The 18592-nt window shown below is 27.5% G+C and overlaps 1 pseudogene; it reads left to right on the top strand.

Annotated features, from left to right (window-relative positions):
• Positions 1-10894: 10894 nt before the first annotated feature.
• On the top strand, positions 10895-17500 carry LOC137806354 (primary amine oxidase-like; annotated as a pseudogene).
• The last annotated feature ends 1092 nt before the right edge of the window (positions 17501-18592 follow it).

Genomic DNA, 18592 nt, shown 5'->3' with positions numbered 1-18592 from the left:
AAGCTTGCTGTTTTGTGATTCATTGTTCTTAATTTCTGGAAAATTTCTTGACATCAAGAAGAACACTCATAGTCTGTTAAAAGCCACTGGAACAGCTTGTTTGCAAAGGTCACTCAATTAACTAGCATGCTATCAATTGAACCTTAATCACTTGCTTGAAATTGAAGCTTGCTGTTTTTTGTATTTCACTGTTTTTCAAATCTGATATCTGTGTGTGCTGCTGGAAACTCTCACTGCATAATCTTGTGATTAACCTTGCTGAATTAAAAGCTTTTCAAACAAAAACAGTGCTGAAATAAATCTGTTCATTTTAACATAAATCGATTTATTTTCTGTAAAACTGTGTTAAACACTGTTTCTGCGAGAAAGTTTTAAAAGGTCAATTCACCCCCCTCTTGAACTTTGGCACTATTAAACCCAACACCTTCGCTCTACAACTCCATATTAATTGTGAAAAAATGATTTTAAATTTTTAAATTTTTTGAAATAATCCTAATAAAGCATAACCTCACATTTTTAAATAATCTTTGAACCCCTGTATCTCATTTTCAGCCACAACACTTTCATTCTTCTCTAGTCGCAACGTTTGAGAGAACAGTTCCATCATTTAAGTGTGTGAGAGGGTTGACGAGAAGATTTGTTGCATTTGATGTTCCCCAGTGTAAAGATAATTTTTTTTTTAATTTAGTACTCCGTTTTTGCACCTTGCTGATTTTTTTTTTCCTCTGGATTTTATGGCTTCCAATGAAAAAAAAAAGAAGCAAACGAAATACAACCACCACCAATAAAAACACCACCAACTTACCTCAACCACAACATTCACTACCAGCCACTACAAACAACTACCATCACTTGAAAATGCAAAAGAAGACACCACACTCTCTACAATACTTAGAAAGGTTTTGTTAGAATTAAAACAAGTATAGGACTGCAGGATGAATGTATGAAGGTGCAAAGAGAATTTACCTTGTTTCTATTTCTATTGTGGCTTCTTCTTCCTGCACCCCTACGTTTTTCTTCTTACACCCCCATAATTTTCTAAATTCCCCATAATATAGATACAATCATTTTCAGGATCAAATCAAAACAATAAAATGACAATTCATCAATGAATTTCTTCTCATATGCTCACATGTAAGTGTTTCTCTCTATTTTCACTGAATCATAATAGATCACAGTTGTTTCATTCAACATTTTCTCTAATCAACCATTTGAAAATAAAAATAAGTGACTCACAAGTTCTAAGATCATCGAGGCAAGCTATAGTACATCCCAAACTACCCACAATCAGCGGGCTTCTCGAGCGTCCTCAAAATGTTAATGAAAATGTTCTTAGTCGCTGCACAAACCAACCAAACATTTCAAAATCAAATGCAAAATACAAAAATGAGAAATCAAATTGATAGAAGGTCACCCCTAAACCCTAAAATTGATTTAAATCCCTTTTCATAATGAAAATCCTAACCCATGAGAAAATCAAAGGAAAAAAGGTAGCTTAAACATTGTTTCTTCACATCGTTTTGCTTTCGACAGTGTCAATGTTGTGCATGGATTGCAGGAACAAACAACTTACAAACCATGAGTATAAGGGAAGTGAAGTGTAACAAAGTGACTTAAAAATGCTTTTATGTTGTGTTTCCTTTTGTGATTCCACTATTCATCTAGATGAAAAGGTGGGTGATGGTCGCTTTTGTTTCCATTCATTGTCGTTGATTTACGAGTGCAGAACGACGAAAGTATTTTTTTTCTTCCCCGCTCAAGTGTAGAGAAAACATGGGAAAGACGTGACACAAATGCATTCTCTGTAATGCCCATTGTTTTTTTAATATAAAACCTTTGAAGCAACAAAAATTGATTATCTAACAAGAACATCAATTTTCCTTCTATTTCCAATTCAAAATTGATGTTGCATTGCCTTTGAAACATCGGATCATCGATTATCCATGATTTTCAATGAACATCGATGTTGAGGTGCCCATAATCGATGTTGGTTTTTTTTCACTCACATAATCGATGTTGTGTTGTCTTTGTAGATGTAGAACATCGATTATCTATGACTTTTCCATTGAATATCGATTCCACGTACACATAATCGATTATGTATGGATTTTTTTAAATATGACATTAAGTAATTTATATTTGTATTTATTTAGGATTTTGAATATCTTAGAGACTTTATATATTTCAATATTTTATTTAAATTGGACATTACTTAATTTAGATTGTATTTATTTAGAATTTTCAACAATTTAAGAAATTTATTTATTTTATATTTTTATTTAAATAAGATATTAAATAATTTATATTTATATTTTTTAATAATTTAGGAATTTTATTTATTTCATATTTTTATTCAAATGGGGCATTACATAATTTAAATTTGCATTTATTTAGGATTTGAATATTTTATAAATTTTATACATTTCATATTTTTATTTAAATAGGACATTAAATTTAGATTTGTATTTTTTAAAATTTTGAATAATTTAAAATCTTTCTTTATTGATCATTTTTATTTAAATATGGCATTAAGTAATTTAGGATTTGTATTTATTTCAGATGTTGAATAATTGAGAAATTTTATTTATTGTCAATTTATATTTAAGTAGAACATTGTATAATTTAAGATTTGTATTTATTTTAAATTTTTAATAATTTAAAAATTTTATTTATTTCAAATTTTTATCCAAATATAACATTATGTACTTATTTAGAATTTTCAATGATTTAGAAATTTTATTTATTTCAGATTTTTATTCAAATGTAGAATTTGTATTTATTTAAAAATTTAATTTTAAAATTTTTATAAATTTCATTTTTATTTAAATAGAACATTAAATTATAAGTTTCGATAATTTCACATAATTCATATTTTTTTAAAATTAGTTCTTACAAAATAGTGAAAATAATTTAAAATAATTATAATTTATAAATAAATAAATCAAATTAATATTTCAAAAAATTTAAATACAATAGCAAATTTATAAACTTACATTTTTTATTAATTAAAAAAATAAAATATCAATCACATCCATCAAAATATTTACAAATTATTATATTTTTTTAAAAAAAATTTACTCTATTTATCTTAATACAAAAGAACTTCAATTTCTTTCATTTTCCTTTTAAATTATTATAAGTTCGCTATCTGAAATTTATTTCCTATACCAAACAAAATATTAGTTTATGTAATATATTAAAAAATATATAATAAATGTGATTTAAATTATGTACAATTCAAAAAATATTATCTAAAATATTTGTTTAAAGTCCTCGTAATTATAAAAATGTCCTTTTAGTGAAAAAAAAAAAATAAAAAAAAAACGTCTTGAGCTTTGAGACGATCGAGAAGCATCATGGGTGATGATGTGACGTAACTGAGCGGGGTGAAGATTTGTGTTGATGATGTGATTCAAACACAAATAAGAACGGCAAGAAAGGTAAATCAACGGTCAGTATGTTCTGAGGTAAGGAGAGATGATGAGTCATGGATAAGGGTGCATGATGGATACCATAGGCTCACACTATCAAACAAATCATTTTAATCATGCGTCAATTTGTTTCTACACGTGACAGGCTCCCATCACGTTATGTTATGCATAGCACCTACAACGTGTGCTTTGTCTTCATCAACGTTTCCAGTATCACATTTCACTTTCCATCTGCTGTCACACATTTCAAACAACACAGATTTTATTATTATTATTATTATTATTATTATTATTTTATAACATAATTACAAAGGGATTTTCTCGTTCACACTTTTCCATGTTGTTTTAGAACTTAAAACTTCATCAAATTTTGTTTTTAAGAGATACATTGAATAATTAAGGAAAGATGTTGCTTTAGAACTTCAACCAATACCCAATTTTATATAGCTAAATTATGTATTTATTGTGTAAAAAAAATATAAAATAATTAATTATATTATAAAATACAAATATTAAATATTTATAATGAAAATAAAATGTTATATAATTTATAAAATTATAAAATTAATAATATTACTATTAATTAAAATAATGATAATAAATATAAATTAAAAATATATAATAATAATTTTATTTGAATCAAATATTTAATAATATAATTAATAAAAAAAATTACATAAATATTAAACTTATATAATAGTAATAATAATATTTATAATTATAAAAAGTATAAATAAATAAATTAATTTTGTTTTATTATTACTATTTAAATATTTTAAAGTTAATAATAAATTTGTAAATTTACATTTTATATTTCTTAACAAAAATCACAATCATCACATCATTTATAAATTTCAATAAATATTTTTCATAAATTTACTCTAATATACTCAAATTCAAATAACCTTACTTTTACACTTTTTTTCCAAATCACTTTAAATCCACTTTATTAGATATTCTCCACGATTCAAATATATCATAAAAGATATATTAAAAAATTAAAAAAATATATAAATTAACTTTAAAATCTACTTATGAGTAATGTAGGACAATATTACTCCCGTAACGAAACAATAATCAATTATAATTATTATATAACATAATAATAATGAAAACTTAATTCATTATTGACATGTAATTTACATATATTTATGATGCATAATGAAAAAGGAAAATTGATTATAAAGATAAGATTACAGTAAAAAAATGATAATTGATTAAATGAAAGATCACAAGATGTAGTACCTTATAGATAATTAATTATGTTACTTTTCTTTCAATATGATTGGTTACATAGGGATCATATTTGATTATGTGTTTGAAGATAAGTCGGCATAAATGCACTGTCAAAGGATACCTTACTAGCCACAGTTGAACAAGGACAGCATCGGAGCTAACAAAAACAACAAAGACCAATAATTAATGAAGATTTCTCAAAGATAATGTTAGAGCACAAAAGGAAGATTTTTTTGAAAAAACAGAACAATCATTACTCTGTGAAACGCTCAAATGCCACTCGTTTTCCCCTTCTTTCGACCTCACTTTACCAAGGGGACCAAAAACTCACTTTCATGCTTTTTCACAAACGTTGCACACTTAAAACAAACATCATCTTCGCATATCAGTCCTTTCAACAGTATATCCACACAAACAAACACAACGTTAATTAATGTTTTAACGAGCCTGCATTTCAAATTAAAAGAATTAAAAAAATATTGTTTAAATAGAATAATATGAATAAAAAATATAATTTATTAATTTATTTTAAATATTATTCTATTACAATAAAAACACAATTGGTGAGGTCTTTATATGTAACAATGCTAGAAATTATTATTATATGGATGATTTAGTAGCATATACACACATATGCAAACACATAGACACAGATACATACACGGATACGTACGCACATAGACAAACAAATACACATAGATCGTCACAGACACAGATAAACACACATAGATACACACAAACACCAACTAATTGGCTTTTAATGTCATTCTTAAAATCAAATATTCTATTTTTAAAAAAAAATTTGCAATGTAGAGTATAACTTAAGTCAATTCACAAGGACACATCAATTATATTAAATATTTAATATTCTTCTTATAGAAATTAAATTTGGGGATCTAAGAATTTAAAAAGCATAAAACGAAAATTGAAAAAAAAGATCAAGAAGGTGAAAGGTTACTTCACAAATTCAAGAACCAAGTAATTCCTCTTATGACAATTCTCTACAAATTCAGATCAAAGTTTGAATATTAATTAATCAATTATATGAATTAAATCAAAGAATCATTCAATGTAATCCATATATATTTATCAAATCAAGACTCAATCAATTCTTAATTTTATTTCTAAAGTTAGAAATGCAAACTGCATTCATAAAGTGAAAATCCCAAATAAGAAAGAAAAAGAACAAACTCGAAGCAAATGATTGATGCAAAAATCAATTTGGATTGTTTGATCTTGATTTTGTGAATTGAGCCTCAAGAATTAATTCTCCATTGATGAAGAAGAGAATTAGTCAATTCAAAAAAATTGAGAGAGAAGATAGGAAAGGAAATGTAGAGATTTTTTTTTGAATTTGAAGACTAAACAAATTATTTATGTCTACATCTTATATGTGTCTGAAGTAAACATGGACCTAAATGTGGTTTCTAATTAGGTCCATAAGTTCAATTATAAAAGTCTAACAAAAAATAAAATTGTATGGATTTTTTCATAGAAATTCTGCAATTTTGTCTTAACTTATAAAATCATAGAAAATAGTAGATAACTCTAAATCTAGCAAACCTTATGTTCAATTTTAAGCCTTGGAAATATAGAATATAATGCAGATAAAATTAATCGAAAATAATATATACAAAAAATCATTATGGGAAAAAAATAAACAAATGTCAAATTAGCTGAAAAAGTTAAAGCAAATATGTACATCAAACCTAATTTATTAGTACTAAAAGGAAATGAGTTAAAAACTAAAAATAAAGCATATGGAAAGTGCTTTCAATGTAAAATAAAGTTATAAATGTGTGCACAAAATATGTGTCATTAGTCTCTAGGAGGAGGATTGCTTCAAATCTTGATACATCTTTGTCATACTAGGATGTAATCCGAGAAAACTCTTATGACATTCATCTAGCACCATCTTAATCCTTAACCTAATTAGTCCTCAAATGTTCTACAATAGCTTTCAACCAGTTGTTTCTCTTTGATCAGAAATTTGTTAGTTATAGTGAGCATACTATAACTAATTTGATCTAATGTCATCTCCATACTTAGATTCATATCCTGAAATTGCTCAACTAATTTAAACTTTTTAATCATTAGAGTTGACACTCACATTGTCTTTTGGCTTAAGGCATTTGCTACCACATTTATTTTCCTTAAACAGTAGAGTCAAAAATAGGTCAAATACACAAAAAGAGAGGGTTGAATTGTGTATAATTATTTTTTTGATTTTTTCACAAGGAACTGTGTATCATGCATTGGTCATAGAGTTTTTAACCAAATTAGAGTAAAACATAGCACCTTACAAATTTACAGAGTTGACATGACATATGTCAAACTGTGCATTGGTGTGAAACAACTTTAAAGGTGTAGTTGGCTCCAGAAAGGCGAGGTTGAATGGAGCCTAAACTCAAATCGTGAAATTGAAAGACAATACAAACAACGTCTAACAAGCAAAGAGAAGATAAAAGTACCATAGATTTATACCGGTTCACCCTATCACTTGGGCTACGTCCAATCCTCTTAAGCAAACCACTTAAATCTTTCAATAACGAATTTCAATTTCTCTCTAGGAACAAGTATTCTCCACCTCTCTAGGTACAAATATTTTCCACCTCTTCAACAAGTATTCTCCACCTCTCCATGTATAAGTATTATACATTTTCCCAGGTACAAATATTCTACACCTCTTCAGGTACAAATATTATCCACCTCTCCAAGTACAAGTATTCTCTATCTCTCTAAGTACAAGTATTCTCACCTCTTCAGGTAAATCAATCATAATCTTCCTATGAGATTAAGACCTCTCAAGATAAGAGAAAAATATTCTCAAACGAGAGAACAATCAAAGCTCATTGAGTACACTTCACAAAGTGAAGAATTTACAAAGTTTAGAGCACAACCCAACTCACTAGACGCTCTATGTAGCAAATATAATATGTACAAAACAAACTTTCTTTTACGCTCACACAAAGTTGCATTTCTCTTGTTCTTGTATATTGTTTCCGTATTTTTCTTCTTCTTCTAGGTCTTTATGTAGATTGTGAAAGATGACCATTGAAGCTTGTGTATTGTACTTCATCATATAGTTGTTAAAAACTCCATATGGAAACTCTTGCACTGAAGATTTCTTGCTCGTCTTGAACATGTGTTGTAATTTGAATACTTTTGGTTTTTGTATAATTTTAAACGTTGAATTTATATTGTTTTGCACTTCATCATTTTAGCCTTAGAAACTTTTAAGGAAAACTTTTTCTATGAGGATTTATTACGCGTCTTGAGCATTTATATGATATTGTTTCTCTTTGAAATACTTCTATATTTGTATGATGTTGACTGTTGAAGCCTGAATCTTTTGCACTTCAAATTTCCATAAATCTCGTATAACTCTGTCATCTCTTTCTCATATTAGACACTTTAAAAAGAAGCTTATGATTATGAAGGTTTCAGCGCGTCTTGATCTTTTGTTGAACATTTTAAATCTTTCTATATTTGTAAAAAAATTTAATCATCGAAGCTTTAATTTTATTTTCTCACTGTTTGCGCAAATCTCGTACTATAACACCTTCTCTTTTCGATTAGACGTTTTATATGGAAACTTTTGACTCATTCTAACTCGCATCTTTAGTGTTGTGAAGAATATCTGAAAACAATTTGAACATCATAATCAATAATAATCATCATTTAAATGGATGTGCATCAATGAAGCATATACTTTTAATTTCATAATCATATACTTTTACGTCACAATTTTGGATAGTTTCCAAAATAGAAATATTTACATAAATTAAAATAATTTTTCTTTATACTATTATTATTATTGTCATTACTATTATTATTATAGATTATGATTATTATTTTAGTAATTATTATATATTTAGGGTGTCAAAGAGAGCCAACTCGGTTCACCCAGGGTTGACTTACTAAAGGTTGAGTTAAAAATTTTATAACCTAACTCGACTCATTAGAGATTTGTGGATCACATAGGTTGGTTCATTTAAGTATATTTTGTTCTTCCAACTATTTTCATATATTTTTTCAGTACAATCACAATGGAGACTCAACCTACAATATAGTACTACAAGCAAAATGTTCACCTATTTCACTAAGCATTAACCATTGTTAATAAATAAAAATTAAAAGTATTAACTTATATAATTACGTAAACAAATAAATTAAGCATCCAAATCATTCTAATACTAATTAACAACATTATAGTCTTAAGAAAAATAAAGTGTCAACATAGATAACTTAAAGTAATAAATAATTATAATGAAAAAACTAATAAAAGAAACTATAAAGGTAAGTGTTGTTTACAATGAGAGAAGTATAAAAAGAACATTCAGAGAGAAGAATTGGGAATTGGGAAGTTGTTCTTAGTGGATTATGAGTTCGTCCATCTCCAACCCAATCCAAACTTTTTTAATCCGTGAGTTAAATAAGTAGGGTTCTATTTGACCCACATTAAAAAAAATAGTTTTTCCAATCCAATCCAACTTAAATCCATAATTACACTCCTGTATATATATTGATGACAAAAAAATATATAAAGACTAAATATTAATACAGAACGGAGAAAAAAATTTAGAACGTAGTGAGACACATTCAGAATAATTCATTTAACTTGTTCTTAAAATAAGTAGTCCTTTATAATATATATATATATATATATATATATATATATATATATATATATATATATATATATATCACAAACTCTACAAAACTAGGAAAATTTGACACTTATTTTTTTCTTAGACAATCAATTAACAATTGTGTATAATATTAAAGTAAGATATTTAATTAAAACGTAAATTAAATTATTTCATAAAAGATTAATAAAAGTAGTTGCAAAATTATTGATGGAAACTCAAGGATGAAGACCTGGAATATTGTTGATGACTTATTAGCACATATGAACCTAATTAGATTTTTGTTTATTTTTTTAGGTCCAATAAAGAGGACAACTCTATAATAAGGAAATGTAGAGAGTATTTCAGGTAAAACCTCCAAACCATGAAAAAATACTAGGACTTTGGTCAAAGGACTATAAGAAGACTCAGTTGGCTTTAGCAAGACCAAGTCAATATCTTTTTAGGTTAGACTTTAATTTAAATAATTTGTTTTAAGGCATGTATTTGGACTAATAAAAGAATGAGTGTGTATAGTAATAAAGTGGGTGCATTTTGTAAGGTGATTCATCACTTGACATGGGAAACATGGGTGTGGCATGAGAAACATGATCGTCCACATGACTCTTCCTCAATGGAGAGGATCCCCATCAATTGAGAGGTGACATTTGTCAACCTTTTTATTTTAGAGGAATCTCCCAAATGATAAGAAGACACTTGTCAATCTCTCATTTGAGAGGATCATGAATCATATGACGTAAATGGTCATCTTGCAAATGAAGAATTTTAAAATTCTTATTTTAGACATCCAAATCTCCTATAAATAGGAGTGCACATCTCTGATATTTTTTTTAACTTGAATTGAGTAGGAAATTTATGTCAAATTGTTGTCTCACTTAACTCAAGTTAGAGTAACCATTTGTATGTCTAGTTTATGACTCTTTTAGAATTTTTTTCATCACCTCTTCTAAACCTCTATTTTCACACTTCAAATTCATCTCTTTAATTCTACTTATATCTCAATAAAGCTTTGGCATTACTTCCATAGAATTTATTCAAAATTATAATCTCTAAAACAAAAATAAGGATTCTAAGACTATATTTTAATCAATTATTTGTATACAGAAAAAACGAGAAAATATGTTATAAAAATAAAAAATATTATTATTTTACTTTAAACATAAACCATTTTTAATGGTAATATATTTTATATATTCGTAATATATTAAAATTTGAAAATATAAAAACTTGAAGAGGCCCTCTCACTTTAACTCAGTCCCCCTCCGAATTGGAAAAGGTTTTGATAACACTCAAATAGTAAATAACACCCAATTCTAATAATATAATAATATTTAAATTAAAAAAGTAAAATAAATATAATTAAAATAATAATTTATTAGTATGTAGAATGGATGTGGATTACATTTTGTTTGCGGTGTGAAAATATCATCACCTTTTCGAATTTTATCATTAAAAATGTTTTTTTACACTCATCTAAATATTAATATTTTAATCATATACAAAAATTTATAATTTTTTTAATTTTAAAAACTATTTTAACATTTTAAAATACCATAACCCTTTTATCATCTTTATGTACTCTGGTCTCCAATATTAGCCTCACTTCCAGCTATATAAAGGAGTGGTTCTCATTGTTTTAGTGATGAAGTGAATGCCATAAAGCTGAACCATGAAACTCTTCTTCCACCTCTTATCACTTCCCACTCTCTTGTTCTTCTTCTTCTTCCTCCATGCAGGAGTTTCCATAGGTCCCTTGCAATTCACACACCCTCTTGACCCCTTAACAAAGCAAGAAATAACCCTCATTCAAACCATAATCCTAAGCAAATACCCCACAAAAACAAACACTGTCAACTTCCACTACGTAGGCCTCGACGACCCCGACAAAGCCACAGTCCTCAAATGGCTCTCAACCGCTGCCCGAACCTCACGCAACGCCTTCGTCATTGCCATCGTCAACTCCCAAGTCCACGAGCTCACAATAAACCTACGAACCTCTCAGGTTGTCTCCGACAACATCCACCGGGGAAACGGCTTCCCCACCTTAACGGTGGAGGAGCAAAGCGAGGCCTTGCAACTGCCCTTCAAGCACGGTCCCTTCGTGGAGTCCATAGAAAAGAGGGGTGTGAACCTTTCGGAAGTGGTGTGCTCCGGTTTCAGCGTGGGATGGTACGGCGAAACCCAGAGCAAAAGGGTTTTGAGAATCGAGTGCTTCTTGAAGGAGGGAACCGTGAATATCTACGTGAGGCCCATTAATGGAATAACAATTGTGGCTGATCTTGAACAGATGAAGATCGTGGAGTATCATGACCACTTTGTCGTGCCTGTTCCCAAGGTGGAAAACACCGAATACCGGGCTTCGCATTTGCAGCCACCGTTTGGTCCTAAACTTCATTCTTTTGCCTCACATCAACCTCAAGGCCCTGGCTTTTCCATCAAAGGACACAGTGTCAGGTATTTTAAACTGGTATTAATAGAGTAGAAGTGCAGTGAAAATTTATAAAAGTTTGTAAGTAATATTATAGATATAATTAACATTATATTTTTTTATTGATAAAAATATAAGTTTACAAAATTATTTTTTATTTAAAATTTATAAAAAGTGAAGAAAGTTTAAAATTAAGAAAAATTCTTGTTTTCTTGTGTTTTTGCCTTTTCTTTACCAGTGAAATCTTCCATTTCTCTCGTGCGATATAAGTAGAACTATGCCTTTTCGTTGGAAGTACAAGGGTACAAGGTGTCACCATTCCCTTTACTTAGTTAACAAGGCTCCTCAATAACACTCAGTCAAATGTCTTTGTCTGGTATTTTTTAAGCTAAATTGTTAAAAGCTTAGATGAATTAAATTTTGTGTTAAGATAACTTTTAATAACCTATCTCAGAGAAATAATAATATTTTTCATCAATTTTCTGAGAGTTGAATAAGAGTAATTATTTCCCAACAATAATTCATTTTCAAACACGTCATCATGTATTATTTTCATTTTGGGTATTGAAATACTTAAGCAATTGTTGGATCCTAAAAATAAAAAAGTATAACAGGTAACAAGTTATTAAGTTTCACGTTGTTATGATTGATGCATGTATCTGTTGATGGTTGGTGTTTGGACTTATATAGTGCATGTTTTGTTCAGCTGGGCGAATTGGAAGTTTCACATAGGGTACGATGTTCGTGCTGGAGTGATAATTTCAACAGCATCAATCTACGACCCTGAAGTTCATAAGTCTCGTTCAGTGTTATACAGAGGATACATTTCTGAACTGTTCGTGCCATACCAGGATCCAAGTGAGGATTGGTATTACAAGACTTTCTTTGATGCTGGTGAATTCGGGTTTGGTCAATCTATGGTTTCTTTGGAACCCTTGCATGATTGTCCACCACAGGCACAGTTCCTAGATGTAACAGTTGCAGAATGCGATTTGTGTTTTTGAACAATATGGTGGTATCAGTTGGCGTCACACTGAAGCAGGAATTCCTGGCGAGGAAGTAAGTACATATAATGATGCCCTTTTCTTTGCTATCTTCCATTTTCACAATGCAAAAAACAAAACTTTTGAATATTTAGGTAAGGTTATGTTGATCCTAAACAAATTGAAATAAAGAAAATAAGACCTGTAGTTTATGTTTGCTCAAAAAAAAAAAAATAGAAACTCCCATCCATAATGAAACATCACTAAATACTTTTCTATTATTGAGATGGACACAAATTCCAATCAATAAAAGAATAACTAAACCTATAAAGTTTATTTTTCATCCAGTTCAAAATTTCAATTGAACTATATAATTTCAGTCTAAAGTACAGATTTTATAGTGGTAGATTTGTTTGTCTTTCTCTATTTGTTTATTTGGGAGACCAGTAATTTTGTCTCATATTTTTTAGATATGTATAAGGTTGAACCACCAATCGTTATTGCTGATAAAAAAAATATATAAAAAATCTCATCACCATCTATCCTCTCTTTCTTGAAAACTACATTATATTGTTGAAATCTAAAGACTTTTTTTCACACCAGATTCTGTTTTTGATTTAAGTGAAATAGGTGAAACTACAAAAGAAATGTGTGATTCTTGTACGTCAGGTCAATGTTTGGGCATAGGGTAGGAGATTTTTACCGAGATATATAACACTATTTTTATTTTTATTTCTTCATCTAACATCTTTTTATTTTATTTTCTTATCTATTTTAATTTTTCTATTTAGCACTGTTTCAAAAGTAAAAAAAAATTAATAAATTAATTTTTTTTGATAATTTTAATTTTGGATGCATTAAAAACATAAATATATTGGTTGTAAAAATATAAATATTTTTTTATGTTTAAAATAGTTAGAAATATAATTATTGAAGAAAGAAATGAATTTTTACAAAATAAAAATAGAAAGTAATAAATTAAAAATGTTTAGTTTAAAATTATTTTTTTTATAAGATGAAAAAAATAAAAAATTAAACCCTACTACAATAACATAAAAGTTAAATCTATAAACATAAATTAATATTATTTTTATTATTATTGATAATGTAATCATACTAATTTCAAGTAAAAATATAGTACATAATTATAAAAAAAACAAAGTCAGTTAGTATTAATTAGTAATGGACACACATTAATTTTTGTCTGTACATAACTTTTTTCTTAATTTTTATTTTAAAATTATAACTTATACATTTTTTTATTAAACCTAATAATAATTTTTAAAAATAAAATTTTCAACCAAATAATATATTTATTCACTTAATAATTTATACATTTTTTTATTAAACCTTATAATAATAAAATTAAATATTAATTTATGTTTATAGATTTAACTTTTATATTGTTGTAGGGTTTAATTTTTTATTTTCTTCATTTTTACAAAAAAAGTAAAATTTTAAATTAAACATTTTTAATTTATTACTTTTTATTTTTATTTTGTAAAAATTCATTTCTTTCTTCAATAATTATATTTCTAACTATTTTAAACCTTACAACAACATAAAAGTTAAATTTATAAACATAAATTAGTATTTATTTTTATTATTATGATTTTTGTAATTATGTTAATTTCAAGTAAAAGATACAGTAAATAATTATAAAAAAAATCAAAGTCAGTTAGTATTAATTAGTAATTGACACACATTAATTTTTTTTCTTAATTAGTATTAATTAATAATACAGTACATAATTTTTTCTTAATTTTTATTTTAAAATTATAATTTATACATTTATTTTTTTATTAAACTGAATAATAAATTTATTCACTTAATAATTTATACATTTTTTTATGTTGTTGTAGGATTTAATTTTTTATTTTCTTCATTGTTAAAAAAAATTAAATTTTAAACTAAACATTTTTAATTTATTACTTTTTATTTTTATTTTCTAAAAACTTATTTTTTCTTTAATAATTATCTTTCTAACTATTTTAAACATTAAAAATATTTATTTTTTTAATGCATCCAAAATTAAAATTATCAAATATTTTTAATTTAGTAATTTCTTTTTACTTTTGAAACGATGCTAGATAGGAAAATAAAAACAAAAAGTGTGCTAAATGAGAAAATAAAAGTGAAAATAATGCTATATGACAGAAATAGTCCATTGGGTAGTACAATATGCCAAATAAGATTTTTAAAGTTTAAGAATTTAATTTAAATACAATGATAATGTAAATGTTGCTTACATTGACATTCATTATAAAATTTCATGTATGGTAAATTATTAATTTGATAATAATTACATTAACTTATGATGATTTAATTGGTAAAGATAGGCTTACAACTACTTCTAAACATTAAATAATTTTTCAGGATTAATTTTTAAGAGAATAATACTTTGACAACCTATGAAGTTAGATACAACTCTTAATTTTAATGTGATGAGTTTAGAAATAAATATATATAATAAATGGTAGGTTTTGAATTAAATAATATAAAAATATTAAAATAACAGCATTGGAAGTTGTAATAGAAAAATGTGGGTTGTCAATATATCATTACCATAATTTTATCACTACAAGAAAATCATTAAATAACAACTAAATTTAAAAAGATATAAAAAATAATTAATCATTATATTGACTAAGTTAGATAAGGTCTTAGAGACTAAAAAATTAGTAGTATTTAAAATATTTTTTATTATTAGTAAAAAATTATAAATTAATTTTTAAATAAATATCAAAATTAGTCAAAAAATTTTAGTTATTAATATTTTATATTTTAAATTAATCTTTAAAAAATAAATAAAATATAATATAAAATCTAGAATATTTGGTAAGTAACATTTAGTAGCTAATGTTAGATATTTAGAAACTATCTTGTTTATTTTATATAGCAATAACTTTTAAATTTATAAAATAATATATAATTTAATTTATATATTAATTAATTATTTTAATTTTAAAATAATTTTTTATTTAATAATTTGTTTGGAATGTATTATTTATCTAATTATTTATGTGCTTACTTTTGTTGGAACTGAAACTAAACATATGCAGATACGAGAAGTTAGATCTGACGTGACTCTGATAGTTAGATCAGTGGTTACAGTGGGCAACTACGACAACGTCTTAGATTGGGAGTTCAAAACAAGCGGTTCAATCAAGCCCGCTGTAAGTTCTGTTTATCTTTGTTGTGTGCCACTTGTTTAGATAATAATTCATAAATGTGTGTGGACATTCTCAAATAATAATAATAACTTTTCAATTCCATAAAAAAAATATTATAAAAAAAAATTAAAAAAATATATTAGAAAAATTAGACCAAAATTTATATGTTAAAAAAATACATAAATAAACTATATTTGTTCATAAAGTATTATTTATTCATAAAATACTAAACAATTAGATGGTGGTATATTATATTAATAAAAATATTATCTATGAATAAATTTTAAATTAATCAACTTATTATTACACGCATTTTTTTTAAAAAAAAAAATAACTCTAAATTTATTTTTTTAGTAATTAAGACAATATTGTGTGTGGACGACTCTTTGTTTAAATATTAAGTGTTGTTTTTGTGCATCTTTTCCGACAGATATCGCTGTCGGGAATGCTGGAAGTTAAGGCAGTGAATATTACTCATAATGATGAGATAAAAGAGGAGCAACATGGAATATTGGTGTCGGAACACAGCATTGGTGTTTACCATGACCATTTCTACATATACCATCTTGACTTTGACATTGATGGTGTGGATAACTCCTTTGAGAAGACGAGTCTGAAGAGTGTACAAGTGAGTGACAATAGTTCAAAGAGAAAGAGCTATTGGACAACGAGTAGTGAGATTTTGAAGAGTGAATCTGATGCAAAGATTAAACTAGGGTTTAGTCCAGCAGAGCTGGTACTGGTGAATCCTAACAAGAAGACTTCCACCGGAAACAATGTTGGGTACCGTTTGGTTCCGAATGCAGCAGCTCATCCACTTCTCACAGAAGATGACTACCCTCAAAAACGTGGTGCTTTCACCAATTACAATGTTTGGGTTACACCCTACAACAAGACTGAGAAATGGGCTGGTGGATTGTATGTTGATCAGAGCCGTGGAGATGATACCTTGGCTGTTTGGACTCAACAGTAAGCATCTTACCTTTCAAACCACACTTCAACATTCATTCAAGTTTTTTAAGAATTACAACATAAAAAAATATGCATGTTAAGGCCTAAAGAAACTAAAATCACTATAAAAAACTAATTATCATAAGATTATTGGGAGATTAAAACATTTTCTTAACAGAAACTAAAATTCAAAATTGAAAATTATGGCCAAACAAATTGTGTAACTGCTGCTATTTAACTGAGGAGGAAAGGAAAGGAACAGAGTAGTGATTTTGCGTTATTAACGTTGGTTTTGAAATTGAAAAATTTGCAGGAATAGAGGTATTGAGAACAAGGATATTGTACTGTGGTACGTAGTGGGAATCCACCATGTTCCGTGTCAGGAAGATTTTCCAATAATGCCCTTGTTGAGCACTGGATTTGAATTGAGACCAACAAATTTCTTTGAGAGGAATCCAGTTCTTAAGACCCTTTCTCCTGGCTTTGTTGAATGGCCAGGCTGTGAGAAACCATAGATTTGGTTTCTCTTTGCTTTCTCAGTTGAAGTACATTGCTGAACATTGAAGTCAGAGAAAGATTGTGTTTTATGTATCGGTCATGTGTGTTATGATGAGAAAGTGATAACTTTGAATAAATATTTCCTCTACTACATCAATTTGCAGCGATATTAAACTCTTCTATCACATCATTGCCTATTATATATCTTGGTATCCCAATAGGAGACAACTTAAGAGGGTCAAGATGTGAGATCCATCCAAAAGAATATTAGCTAAACATTTAGCAAGGTGGAAAGGAAAATATTTAACCTATGCGGGAAGAGGATGTCTAATAAAGTCTGAGATATATGTTATTCCTCTCTTCTTCTTATCCTGAGTACCAAAAAAGATAGTAAACGAAATTGCATATAAAGGCAATTCATGTGGAGAGTTGGGGGCAGAAGGAAAGAATATAGCATGGATTGAGTGGTCTAAAATGTGTCAATCAAAAGATAAAAGGGAAGTAGCTATAAGAGATATTAGGATATTTAATGAGGGTCTACTTGAAAAATGGAAGAATAATTTGAGTATTTCAAAAAATAATGTAAAGGTACAAGAAGAAACATGTAGGCAGGAAGAAACATTTCCAAATTATTGCGAGCTGATGAGCTAGACCGTGAGCCCAACTCACTTTATCATGCCTATGTACATACATATAAGAGGGCATTTCTTCATGCACCCCTTCATTCTTCAAAATACCCAAATTATCTTTGAGAATTTTTAGTTATTCCAGAATAAGGAGTGTTCTGTGAGCAAAAAGTGTTTCAAAAATAGAAAATCCAGAAGACAAAAAAAAACCATTCCGAAATATCCTTTTTGAAACACATTTTTTTGACTTCCAAAATGGTAAATCCAAAATTCATAGAATGTGTTCCAGAAAGTATGCTCCAGAAACATTACAGAAAGAGTAATCCATAAGTCATTTTTAAAGGATAAAATAGTCTTTCCATAAATGATGGGGGTGCAGGGAGAAATATTTTGGGGTGCAGGGAGAAATATTTTGGAGTGCAGGAAGAAACACCCCATATAAGAAGGTCCAGCATTAGTTCATGATATATATTGAACAGCCATACCAAAAAACCAAACAACGGTTTCAGGTTCCAGAAGCATGCATGTAAATTTAAAGAGGCACTGTTGAGAACAAAAGCAAAAATAAAGATGCAAAGGAACCATCTAATTTTCTAAGAAAAATAAGATTCCGCCAA

Source organism: Phaseolus vulgaris, chromosome 3 (genome assembly GCF_000499845.2).
Source record: "Phaseolus vulgaris cultivar G19833 chromosome 3, P. vulgaris v2.0, whole genome shotgun sequence".
In the NCBI taxonomy this organism is placed as follows: Eukaryota; Viridiplantae; Streptophyta; class Magnoliopsida; order Fabales; family Fabaceae; genus Phaseolus; species Phaseolus vulgaris.
The sequence above is the reverse complement of the archived record's forward strand: the minus strand, read 5'-3'. Positions and strand labels throughout refer to the sequence as shown.